Source organism: Podarcis vaucheri, assembly GCF_965113315.1.
Source record: "Podarcis vaucheri genome assembly, chromosome: 12".
In the NCBI taxonomy this organism is placed as follows: Eukaryota; Metazoa; Chordata; class Lepidosauria; order Squamata; family Lacertidae; genus Podarcis; species Podarcis vaucheri.
Genome location: NC_138750.1, coordinates 31,574,953 through 31,588,663, shown reverse-complemented (window position 1 = coordinate 31,588,663; position 13,711 = coordinate 31,574,953). Strand labels below are relative to the sequence as shown.

The window sequence follows — 13,711 nt, the reverse complement described above, 5'->3', positions numbered from 1 at the left end:
GTGCTTTTCTGATGTTTTTGGACTACCACTCCCATTGACCCTGACCAACAAACAACTTGGCTGAGGCTGGTGGGAGTTGAAGTTCAACAGTATCTGAAAAGGCTCTATGTTGGGGAAGGATGCTTCTATAATACAGTATCTAAGTCAAAATTCTTCTGGTGTGAGGGAAGGATCACCGATTAACCTCACAAATTCTTTGACCACTGAGGCCCATATTATAAAATAAGCAAATCTAATATGCAATAGAAAGGCTGGTTTCTATACCCATTGACATGAAAGTTTATTTTTCATGCAAGAGTTGCAGTAGGAATAGGCAGAACACAGTTAATCTGGTTCATGTGACTTTTGCTGTAGACTTGATTGTAGGGTGTTCCCTGGTTGGCTTATTCTATTCCTTTGCAAACTTCAGAGATGTGTGAATATTGAATAAGAACTGTGGTTTTGGTATAGTTTCAGAAAGTGAAGGTCAGGTCGGTTCACCTTTAAATGTGAACTGAATCAAAATTCTCCTCCCATCCCTGGACAAAACTCAGTCCTTTAGCTGTAACTGCAAATTAGGCAATCTGAAGATTATTTTCAGGCTTTTGCGCTGACATGGTCCTTGAACATGTTGCTTGGGGCATTAAAGTGAATGCTTTATGTCATGAGATGGCACATAAACACTGCCAGTTAATTAAGTATATAAATGCATTTCAGAATGGTTTCAGCTTTCAGAGGACCTCTCTCCTTTTGAAGTCTTTTCAGATTCAGTTCTTCTTTTCTTAAGAGGTGTTTTCCAATGATCAGCCCAGTGATGGTAGTTGACGGTTCAGAAAGGAAGAAGAGAACTTAAATTTACTGTTAGATACTGTATTTTTGTAGTGAGCTTCTTTAAATGTGTTCCAGATAAGGGTTAGAATAATCAGCATAATGAAAGGATTTCTAACAAGAGCTGCTATTAGATTTTTATTTAATGCTGTATAATAGTTTTAAGAGAACATAGAACTCAACTGTGGAACCATTTTAAATATTTTCCCCTCCTGGGGAACCTTTGTGATGTTACAGCATCTGCCAAAATTAAAATGTTCTGGCTTTTCTTCTGGAGAATATGAGCACATCTCTGCAGCTGGCTCCATAAAATGGGTGGGGCCAATGGTAATTAGTCACAAATGACATATCCAGAGATGCTTATGCAGCAGGTTTACATTAATGGTTAACACAAATGATACAATCTTTTCATGTGTTCTTTAAGAGGCATCAAAAGTTTGGTTGCAACCATTCTGGTTTTGTGCATTCCTCTTTTTTTGCCATAAATTTCCAGCTGGGGTGTGGGACTATATGTGAAATGTAATATTTAAGTGTCTATCGTATGTTTTTAGTGGCTGTTGATTACTCCTCTGCAGGATTATTAGGCTCCTATAAACCCAATTGCCTTGTGGGGAGGGCAAGTTTGGGTGGGGGGATTGCAGCTGTGGAGGAGAGTGAATAACCCTTATTTTGCACTGCAGTTGTGTGTCGTCCCCCCAATCTCCTATGTCAATAAGGCTTCAGGGAGAAAAGTTCTACCCATGCCTCATAGCCACATGGAAAGGTTTGTAGCAGAAAGCATGAGGAAACAGAGGGAGGGAAGCACACACACAGAGTCCCCAAGATATTTCCTCTGGGGTATGTGACCCTAGGAGTAAACAAATATGTCAATTTCTGTTTTTCTCTCCATTTCTCATTTTTCCACTTTTAAGTTCAGTTCTCCACATTTCTGCATCAGTCTGTGAATTATATTTTCAAAAGGTCCTTGTGAAAAAGAATCAACATTTTATGATAATTTTTTTCTAATAGGTTTTTTTTTTGGGGGGGGGTAACATTTCCCAGATATACACATTTGGCAATAATAGAATACATTTTTATAATGCAGCAATATGTGCATTTTTACGACCCTTTCCCCAACATACAATTTTTGTACATATTATTTGATTGAAGAACTGCACCACAAAATTCAGAGAAGTGCGAATTTCATAGGATTGCTGTGTTTTGGTTCAGTTTCACAAAATGCAAATTAGATAGGTTTGCATTGAAATCCAGAATGAATTTCTACCCCGTCTCATGTGACCCTTAACATAAAAAAAGTTTCCCACTTCCGCTTTAAGCTACATGTAGCTATTATGAAAGGGTCTATATACTAATAGCAATTGTTGCTCTGCATATGGAGACCTGGATTGGACAGGATAGCCGAATATTTATGCCACTGATGGAGAGTGTGTTGGTTTGCTACCAGCTTTCTAAATGCTCCAAAACAAAGCACACGTGCAAATTTCAGCATCTGAAACTCTCCTACCAGTTGAGGCTAGTTTTTATGCCCTTCATATTAGCATGGAAGGTCAGGCAGATGGTCAGGAAAATGGTATATCCATCAGTGACTTGACTGTTAGCTGCTGGACAGGAGAAGCCAAATCCATGTAGAGGTTTCTCCATATAAGCCCATTCCACTAGAAGGATGGGAAAAGTGAGTGGTCAGGCTGCATACATGAAATGGTCCTTACATATAAGAGAGAATGGCTCCACATGAGTGCCACTGGTGTTTATCTAGTATTTGTGGTGGTAAACACATCAAGTGTGAGGGGACGCGCTTATCTCCATACAGTGATGTATATAAAGGCTCTGGAAACCAAGCCTTATGAGGAACAGTTGAGGGAGTTGGGGTTGTTTTGCTTGGAGAAGACTGATAGGTGATGTGATATAATTTGCAAGATATCTAAAGGGCTGTCACATAGATGATGGAGCAAGCCTGTTTTCTGTGTCTCCAGATGGTAGGACCTGAACAAGTGGATTCAGATGTCGACTAAATAATGTTCTGACGGTAAAAGCTCTTTGACAGTGGAACGGAATCCCTCAGAGGGTGGTGGACTGTCCATCCCTGGCGGTTTTTAAACAGAAGTTAGATGACCATCTGACAAGGATTCCTCAGTTGTGATTCCTGTGTTTCAGGGGGTTTGACTAGATGACCCTTCCAACTCTACAATTCTATGATTATATATATGATGCTTGCATGCCAGAGAACTGCAACAAGCAGTAGCTCCATTGTGCTTTTCCACTGTGTATTTCAAGATGTCTCCCCTCTATTTTTACATGTACAGTGGTACCTCGGGTTACAGACACTTCAGGTTACATACGCTTCAGGTTACAGACTCGCTAACTCAGAAATAGTACCTCGGGTTAAGAACTTTGCTTCAGGATGAGAACAGAAATCATGTTCTGGCAGTGCGGCAGAGGGAGGCCCCATTAGCTAAAGTGGTGCTTCAGTTTAAGAACAGTTTCAGGTTAAGAAAGGACCTCCGGAATGAATTAAGTACTTAACCCAAGGTACCACTGTGCATTCAGCAGCATGGGGTGAAACTGCAGTAGCTTGTAGGGTATGAAGCAACTTGTCAGTACAATGTCTATGCCATCATGCATTCCAAAAGCTCTGTTCAATTGTACTTAGGCCCCATTCATTGTTGTGGAATCTAAGTCATGACTAACTTTTCCCATTTATTTCAGTGGGTCTATTCTTACCATGACTACATCTGAATCTAAACCTTTAATTTGCACACATTGGGTTGGATGCAGACTAAGTTGAACTTGATTCCCATTAAATTCAGTGGGACAAGATAATCATTACTTACGTCACATTGATTTGTGGGGATCTAATCACAATTCACTTAGTCTGGATTCCAAATCATTATCCTTTAGGTTTGCTAGTAATTGTTCTAGTGTCTTATACCTCTAGGAAGAGTTTGTGCAAATCTAGTATTCTCTAGCAACCACCATTACGGAATATTCGTGAATTTCAATATTCAACAACAGTATTCATGAACAAATCCAATATTTATGTCCACCATAAATAAAAGATCCAAGCTTCATCCCCCAAAGCATTGCTTTCGTCATATCTAATTGGTATTTCCTTTGCCATGGTGACAGCAGACCTGTTGCCTCCCTCAGGGGATCAAGTCCTGTCTTGCTTTGACACTCCCATTTGGCACTTTCCTTCCTGTAAGCAACACCGGTCTCTCACAAAATCAAGCTTTCAAAGTGAAGTAACGGCTGAAAGGAATAACCTGGTTGGCAACAGCAATATTGGTCTAGCCCATCCTTTGACAAACAGATGGCCCCTAGATGTATTGGACTACAACTCCCATCAGCCTCAGCTAGTGAATAAGGAATAATAGCATTGCCCAAAAACAAAACTAGTTTTAACATAACATATGGCTAGCAGCTGTCAGGGCACATGGATTTGATCTCATGGGAGTGGTTTGTTGTGTATGGTGAATGTGCTTTCCACAGAAGGAAGGAAGTTAATTCAGTGACTATACAGCAATCCATAGCAGTTTAACACTCGTTCATAGCTTTCAGCCTGCTTAATGTAAAATGAAACTTAAATGCATCTAAAGTTCTGCAGGACAATTGGACTGTATGTTGGACTGAACTGGTTTGTGGTTAACTTCCCTCCACAAATTTGTACTTGAAAGTGAACACTTCTAGAAATGTGGTATACAGTGGTACCTCAGGTTACAGATGCTTCAGGTTACAGACGCTTCAGGTTACAGATTCTGCTAACCCAGAAATAGTACCTCGAGTTAAGAACTTTGCTTCAGGATGAGAACAGAAATCGCTTGGCAGCGGCACAGCGACAGCCAGAGGCCCCATTAGCTAAAGTGGTGCTTCAGGTTAAAAACAGTTTCAGGTTAAGAACGGACCTCCAGAACGAATTAAGTTCTTAACCCGAGGTACCACTGTAATAAGGTACCCTAAAATGGATTGCCAAGTGATTATGTTTGGGAACTCATTCCCAAGAAACTTTATCTTTGTCGTTGCTGTTCATTTGCCATGGGACTCATTGCTAGGTAAGCATTGTCTGGAGGTTATAGACGTTCTGAATCTAAATCCAGTTGGGACTAGCAGATTAGAGATGAGCATCTCTGTATGGGAGATCATTTTAAATGCCCATCTGCTGCAGTGTGCATCAATGAATAGATCGGCTGGCTTAGTTGTAGTTTTTGGATTCAGGTGAACAGACTTAGAATCTTCTCCATGATCAGAAACCCTGTTTTATCAGGGTTCCGGGTTGCAAGGAGTTCTCGGTCAGACCTTCCTTCTCCATGCAGAAAGGTTTGGCAGAGACAATAACTTTTAAGGGGAGCCTGCACGTGCTGACTCCATTCTTCAAGCTAACATACATTTTCCCTAAACATCTGCAAAATGCTTGTGATTCTTCAGGAGCTAAAAGGACAAAGTTTGGGTGCTGAGTATAATTTCTTAAGAATGCCACCATCCCAAGAATTGTAATGCCTGTGGTTTCTTGCAGGGACAAAGCTAAAACATTTAGACCAGTTTCAGTATGTATGTTGACATGTGCTCGGTGTACAGCTTTCTTCATGAATTTTGGAGACTTGTTAGGGCCCTTTATACGCTGCAGACCTCAGTTTTTGCATTTTTCAATTATATTAGTGGCACTCGCTCACTCTGAATCAGCCTTTTCCTTTTCTGATAGAAATGCAAGAAGGCAATTATTTACCTGAAAATAGCATAATCATGCCTTTTAGTTTGGGACAGATAGTGCTGTTCATGATTTGATCAATAGAGGGCACCAAATGAGAGTTTTGCTCGTTTAGTTTCTTCTCTTTTCTTTACTCTCTCTTTTTGGTTAAAAGCAGATTACAGGGGTGGGGTGGGGAATAAAGCTCAAATCACAATTTATGCAGGCGAGGGGGTGGGAATGTTCCCATAAAGCGCAACCATTATACTAATTACTAAGAAATCTAAATGAGTCCTTTATGAGCATGTGATCTGTTTAATAACTCTTAAACAACATTAAACAATGCAATTCATTATTTATGTCTGTGTAATTGCCAGTGGATTTCAGTGCAAACACACAGATATGCATACACCTCAATAAAAAGGATGCTCTCCTAGAGAAGGGCAAACAACCTAATAGGCAATAAAATGCTAGTTCACCCTATAAAAACTTTTATTTGTCTGTTCTGCAGACACATGATTAATTGCATAAACTTTCCAGGGTAATTAGCTGATTAGAAGGGGTAAAAATAATAATCTGTAGAATATTTTTCAAAGCTTGTTCTCCAAAGAGGTTGCTGATACAGATGTTTGCATGCCACATTGGTTGAATCAGATGGCTCAGTCGGTAGAGCATAACACCCTTAATCTCAGGTTTGTAGGTTCAAGGTTCACACTGGGCAAAAGATTCCGGCATTCCAGGCAGTTGGACTAGATGGCCCTCGTTGTCCCTTCCAACTCTATGATTCTTACCTTACAGTCTTCCAACAGTGTACAGGGAGCACATGGGTTTTCATGCCCACAAGTCTACATGGGAGACCTTAGGCCCAGTATTCAAATGTGGCCCTCCAGGCCCTTGGGGCAGGGGCGTATGAAGTGGGGGGCGGAGAGGGCGGTCCGCCCCGGGTGCCACTCTGGGGGGGGGGTGACAAGATGGCCTCTGCCTCCCCCCAGCTGTGGAGAGGCCGAGGGCGCACGCAATCCATATGGGCGCTGCTCACGCGGTGTCTGTATGGGCTGCCTCTTGCATGGCAACTGTATAGGATGCTGCTCTTGTGCACCGTCCATATGGGTGTCTATACGGTCTGCCTCTCGCACGGTGACCATACGGGATGCTGCACATGCGCACTCCGTACGGGCTGCCCTGCCCCGGGTGCCGGAGAGGGTTCCTCCACCACTGCCTTGGGGACTCCACCCAGACCACGCACCCTCTCCAGCCATGCCCCTCTCTAACCCTGCTTTGCAGCCTTCTTGAGCACTTCTCCCAAGCAGAAATTTGTCCTTGAAACCTGAGAATGCCCCTTGCTTCCCTGACTGGACCATAGCTAGAAGGCTGCTGCATAAGTAACAAACCTACTGTACAAAGATAAAATTTATTTTTGTTGCTCTGCCCGGTTTTGCCCAGCTCACACTGCCATGTGCCCCACCCCTGTCCCTGGTCTGTAGCTTGTTCTCCATGCACTGAATGCTCTTAAGTGCCCCAAATGCAAAAGCTGCACAACACGCAAACTTTGTACATGGCATGCACTAAGCTGCTGCATACACAAGTTATATTGTGTGCAAAGAACAGTCAATACATGCAAGTCAGAGGTGGAAACAGTGAGTGCTGGGCATGATTCTTGTCCCTATCCATGCATTCCATTTTCAAAGTTCTCCAGTTCTGTACAAATCAGTGGTGCATTAGTATAGGTTTTAGTCTTTCACTCTTATCAACTCTTATAGGCACCTTAGATCTAGCATTTTGATCTAGCCAGCTCAGATCTAGAAGTCGGGCTCTATTTTCATGATACTGTTAAAGATGAGATACGGCCTAAGGGAAGTTTTTGGGGTATCTCCGCAAGCAGGTGTGAGGCGTCTGTGAGAAATGTAACTACATGCAGTTCACAGCATCTGCATTTGTGATTTTGTCTAGTGACAGCAGAGCAAGGTGGTTGTAGTGCTGTAAGTTTTGATTTCTGGCAATGCAGGCATAACAAATTGGCATTTGGTGGTTCAGGATCCACCAGGACATGGTTGGAAAAAAAGGTGGGCTGCTCCCACCAATGTTTCTGTGACAGTAGCAGCTCCCCAAATGCTGTCACAATCACAGAATACAGAAATGTGTTTCTGCTGTTAAGAGTGGAAAGAGTGCTTAACACATTTCCATTGGTTCTCTCTGTCTCTCTCTCTCCATCCCTCTCATGTGTGTCAAAATTGTCTGCTCTCAACAGGGCTGCCTTCAGATGTCTTTTAAAAGTAATAGTGGCTTATTGCCTTGACATCTGGTAGGAGGGCGTTCCACATGTCGGGCGCCACTACTAAGAAGGCCACCTGCCTGGTTCCCTGTAACCTCATTTCTTGCAGGGAGGGAACCACCAGAAGGCCCTTGGCACTGGACCTCAGTGTCTGGGCTGAATGGTGGGGGTGGAGATGCTCCTTCAGGTATACAGGACCGAGGCCATTTATGTGTATGTGTGTGTCACTTCTGCCAACCTAGAAGTTAATATTCTGTTGAAAGTCGCCCAGAGTGGCTGGGGAAACGTAGCCAGATGGGCAGGGTATAAATAAATTATTATTATTATTATTATTATTATTATTATTATTAGTCAAAAGCACACTAGTGCTAGTAGATAAATAGGTACAGCTGCGGCGGGAAGGTAAACGGCATTTCTGTGCATGCTGACTTCTATCATGGTGTTTCGTTGCAGCAGAAGTGGTTTAGTCATGGTGGACAAATGTCAGCTCCCTCAGACTGAAAGTGAGATGAGCACTGCACCCCATAATTGCCTTTGACTGGACTCAACCATCCAGGGGTCATTTTCCATTACCTTTTACATATCCCACATAGCTAGAATTTCTTGCATGTTGAGATTGTTAGGTGTATTCCTCTTGGTTTTGTCACAGTCTGATGAGATTTGTTGTGTGTCAGCTATGCAGAGGGCCTTTTTTGTTGTGGTGCTGTTTATGGAATCACTTTCCTTCTGAAATCAGGCAAGCACAGGCTTTGATAAGCTTTCACTGTCTGCTGTAGTCTTGTTTGTTTGTCCAGGCACTTGCCATTAGCTTTTAGTAGAAATTGGCCTGTTTGTTGCTGCTGTTTTGAGGTAATTTGTGCATATTTTAATATGTTGCTTTTTTATTAGAAATGCACATGTACTGCTGTGAAGCACCCTGGAATCAGTGGTGAAGAGTGGTATAGAAATGTTTTAAACAAATAAAGCTGATCTGCCTTTTTACTTGTTTGCATGTTGTGGTATGAGTTATATATACGTGTGGCATCTCTTAAGTTGGGGGTTCATCAATGGCTTCCACTGATGATCCTGGACTCCCGTTTTATTCTTCAAAATTGGAGTGACTGACTCTTTAACTTAGGGCATGTGTTTGGCTCTCATCCAGATGTTCTGAGACCACCCATATGTCTGTGTAGTTATCCAGTCTTCATGGTTCCAAACAGAAAGTTGACCAGACACAAAATGCTGCCTGACTGAATGGCAGAGCTTCAAAGAGGTCTTTTGTCGGTGCAGATAAAAGTCTCTTTGTCCAGTTTTGAGATAGATATCAGTCTTTTCCAAATGGTGGACTACAGTATGAATTCTCCTTCGCTTCAATCACTGAAGTAGCATCTGGATATCGCAGGGAATTCTGTATGTTCTCCCCCCCCCCAGGCTGAACTCAGAGCAGATCTGCAGTTCAGCAAAACACATCTCCTGTTGAGATCACGTCGAAACCACTATCTCTCACGCAAACATAGCAAACTCTCTGCACTCTAGTTAATTTTGCTAATAAGCTTCTGGTTTCTTGGGCCATTAGACATTAAGACCAGTTTTTGTGTGTACAAATAAGCCATTAGGAAAAGGGCAGTTGATTAGCGGATGTTCTGGTAGCCCTAGATGGAATTCATTCTCATGCATAGGCTAGTGGCCAGATGCTCTATTTCACATTTTCTAGAAATTTATTACAACTGAGCAAACTGAGTTTAACATTACTGCAGGCCAACCTGACTACTTAAAAGATACTTTGAATGTGGACTACTTGTATGAGTCCATTGGCAGATTGGCAACTGGAGTACATGCAAGAGACATTTTGTTAGATTTCTATTACGTTATTGCAACTAAAGAAGGTGGTAACTTATCACCTTCTTTAGTTAGGGATGAGAGAGAAATCAGATTCATTTAGCATTTAAAGGTAGATTTATGTGATTTGCAATTTTCAGAACAAGATGTGAACCGAAACACAGCCACCCTTTAAAATTCACACCACTCTGAATTTTGCAGTGCAGTTCTCCAGTGAAGCAATGTGCATGAAAATGCCTGTGCTAGGGTAGTGTGCAGAAAAATGCATATATTTGTGGAAATGACTTTAAAAATGCATTATAGGGAAATTGCTTTGCAAAAATGTGCATATCAAAAAATAGCATGCAAAAATGTGTGTGTTACGCAAAATTCACACTTAAATGCTAATTAATTTGCATGAAGACTTTTAAGATTTGGGAAATGATAGAGAGAAACTGATACTGACATATTCTGTAGTGAATCTATCTCCCTGTGAACAACATTAATGCCTCAGATCTGCAATTCTTCCACAAAAATGAACTTCAAGTGAATATTATTTTTAAATCCTTCTTTTTATCCAATTTGGCATCACATTGTTTCTTCTGAATTTAAAATACCCAAATTAAAAAAATTTTGCCCACAAATGTCGTTGGCAAGAGAGAAATTTGCTGCTTCTAGTTTATTTAATATATTCTTTTTTTGCTTTTCAGTCCAAAAGTTTCCCAGTGTGGCTAACCACTCATAATGCACTGAAGAAACCAAGTGCAATCAGAATCAACAATGATAACTTTAAAATAGCAAAATTAGATGTTAAAAAAACAGATAAACTAAAGGTATCAAGAATAAACAGCATTTTAAAAGCTGTGGTGGACACTTCTCCTAGCATCAGAATGATAAAGGAGATCCTCTCTTAGGAGAATATTCAAAATATAGGGTCTTTTCAGTGGTGACACCCTATTTCTAGTCACTATCCATAGTAGAGGACCCTGAAGAGGACCTCAACATCCAAGCAAGTTCATTGGAGCAAATACTGGTATATTCTTAATAAAAGCAATTGATATCTCACAGTCCATCTACTTCTCTCATGTGGCCAATTGGGGTTGACTTTCTAGCCCACTGTCATGAGGTTATGCCCATGTTTACATGTTAGCCATTCCTTTGAGCCACTTAGCAGGAAATAAATCCAGTAGAGTTGAGGCAGGAATGGGGAATTTATGCTTCCCCTGATGATGTTGGACTCCAAATCCCATCTGCCTGTGCAATGGTCAAGGATGATGGGAGCTGTAGTCCAACTACATCAACAGAGTTCCTATCGCTGATAAAAGGGAAAGCTATAAATTAGATTATCAGAGGTAATCTTAACTACCCATTTGATATTTAGTCTCAGGGTTAACCTAGTTCAGGGGTCAGCAAACTTTTTCAGCAGGGGGCCGGTTCACTGTCCCTCAGACTTTGTGGGGGGCTCGACTATATTTTGCAGGGGGGAAATGAATGAATTCCTATGCCCCACAAATCACACAGAGATGCATTTTAAATAAAAGGACCCATTCTACTCATGTAAAACATGCTGATTCCCGGACCACCCACGGACCAGATTTAGAAGGCGATTGGGCCGGATCTGGCCCCCGGGCCTTAGTTTGCCTACCTATGATCTAGTCCACCCGTCTTTCTTCAGCTGACGCCAGCTAGATGTACTGAGAAGTCCATAGGCAGCCCATCCTTTTCAGTTGTCTGGGACTGATGGAATACGGAGTCCTTCAACATCTATGAGGAACCAGATTGGGGAAAGCTGGTGCAAAAGGGCTAAAAGAATGGAAGCAGTTTGAGTAATGTTGGAAAAAAGAGGAAGAGGGACATGACTTCGGTCAACATTTTGGATGCCTTTCTGGAGTTTTGATGCGGGACAGCAGATGTGCTGCTTGGTAGGGAGTACTAACTAGGCTGTTCCCACCTTGTAAATAAACTCAAATATTACAGAAATGGCTAAGGATTTCTCTGTTCCAGAGGAAGCCAAGCCCAAGTAAGCACTATTCCTAGGATGTATCACCACGTTGGGAAGGGCAACACGCGCCATCTTATACTGTGGCTGAGCATACTGAAGCTCTTGGGAGGGACAATTTGAAGAGGAGACAAGAGTAGAGAGTGCTTAGCCCTTTCTCTACAGAATGTTTTCCCCCTATAACTTCCTCCTTTCACAATTCGTATTCGAAATGAATGTTTCCCACATTGCAAACCCTGCCGACCACATTTTAACAAGTTAAAAAGGGCTACTGCTCTTTTTGTTTTGTGGCCTGAGGCCACTCATAGCATGCTTGTTGATCAAGCAGCACTGAAAGAATTCATTGGTGATCTAAGGATTTCAAAGCATCTCCTTGTGACCTGCAGATCAGAACCTGTCTCTCTAGACCCGGCACTTTTATGGCTTACCGTTAGCTTATCTCCTTTCACATCCTCATTTCTTTTTTAACCTGAGGAAACTTAGGACAAACAGCTTTAGCAGGGATTGTAAGCAGAAGTTCAAATTCCTATCCTGTCGCCCTTCAGTTTGTACTGCAGCATACATTTACCCATAGACTTTCCTGTCCTTTCCTGTCCAAAATGGGTGTGCACCAAAGATGATTCAGTTTGAGAGCCCATTTTGGAAAGCAGGTCAGTTTGACAGAATGTTTCAGGCGCAACTTGTTTTGCCTCAGGGCTGAATCAGAACCTTGCCTTGGAAAACCAGAGGTTTACAAAATCTCCCCATTGACTTACGTGGAGAAATGGCCAGGGGTGGAGGGAGTGTAGAACCATTTTGGCATAATTAGATAAAATTTGCAGGCATTGTTGCCCCTTCTATAGGGATGGTGCCTACTGAATTTCAGAAAGATAGGGGCAAGGGTAATCTTTAAATTCCTGGGGATTAAGAAATACATAGATACTTACCCCTCTGTGATTTCTATTTAAAATGTTGTACATTGTTGGGGTGCAGAATTTAGGACGTTATGAAAAATGAAAACATTCTGAGGCCTTGTTTTTCACTTAATTGACAAAACCACAACATTAATTTATATTTAGAATAATGTCTTTATGGACCATGTCAGGTTTGCTTTTGAGTTTCTGACTTACCTGCAGGGAAGCCCCTTTACTAAAAAAATAGTTGATAAGGATAAATAAGTTTTTAAAACTTTTTCTCTGGTTGTATGACTTGGGGGAAAGAATTTCACCCATCCATACCCAACTGCCTAAAAACAACTTAGTAAGATGTTGCCATGTGTATGTATCTAACACAATGAAGTCAGAGAGGAATTACTTTCACTTACTTTCCTGACCTGGTCTGTTGGACTAAAAAATAAAATTAAACTCCTCTGCCTACTTATTTGAGAGCAACACCATCAAACCCAGTGGGAGTTACTTCTGAGTAGACCTATATGAACTGTGAATCTGAGATTCCCATGATGAAAATTGAAGAAGGGTGGTCTTTAATCAGACTAATTAATTGAGAACATCTTTGTATGCTGCAAACAAGTGACAGATAAATCTTAAGAAACAAAGAAACAAATATTTGGCTCTACTCACCATTGCCTGCTGGCATGTGGCCCCTGACAGGTGACTTCTGAGGGAATGTGGCCCCCGACAAAAATGTTCTCCACCCCTGCTCTATAGGAAAGTGGTAGCTTCATGCCGCAGGCCAGTTACCATGCTTAAACATATAATGTCTCCTTTGTAAAAAAAAAAAAAAGTCTCCACGGTATATTTGCAGCTTCTTTCTCCAGGGACAGGAAATAGCATTAGAATTTTGCCTCTCTGTTTAGCCCACACAGAGATTTAGGCAGAGATAATAAGAAAATGCTCTGCAATTATGCTCGCTCACACAGTATTAGCCTTTCAGATATGAAGCTGAAGCCAAAAGGAATAGCTCAGCCATTTAGGATATATATTTCCCTGGCACACTGTTAATATTACCAAAGTCATTAGCTGGAAGTCATTTGCGCTCAGTCATTTTGCCTGTTAATGAGGCACTACTGAATCCTCCAGACATTAATTCCATTTAGGGAAACACAAAGGCAATCTGTACCTTACATCAAACGATTATGACTGCAGTGAGCGTGAGGAATTCGGCCGTTTGTAGGGGGTTGTTTTCCCCACAACAGACCCTCTGAAGGGAATTATGC

General features: G+C 41.6%; 1 protein-coding gene across 1 annotated transcript in view; it reads right to left on the bottom strand.

The window, feature by feature from the left end:
- AGR3 (anterior gradient 3, protein disulphide isomerase family member) overlaps positions 1-13,303 on the bottom strand; it is a 43,615-nt gene extending 30,312 nt beyond the window's left edge. Inside the window, exon 1 of the mRNA XM_082194029.1 lies at positions 13,116-13,303. The gene's annotated coding sequence lies outside the window, so the exon portion shown is untranslated. The remainder of the gene's footprint in view (positions 1-13,115) is intronic.
- Between the last annotated feature and the right edge of the window lie 408 nt (positions 13,304-13,711).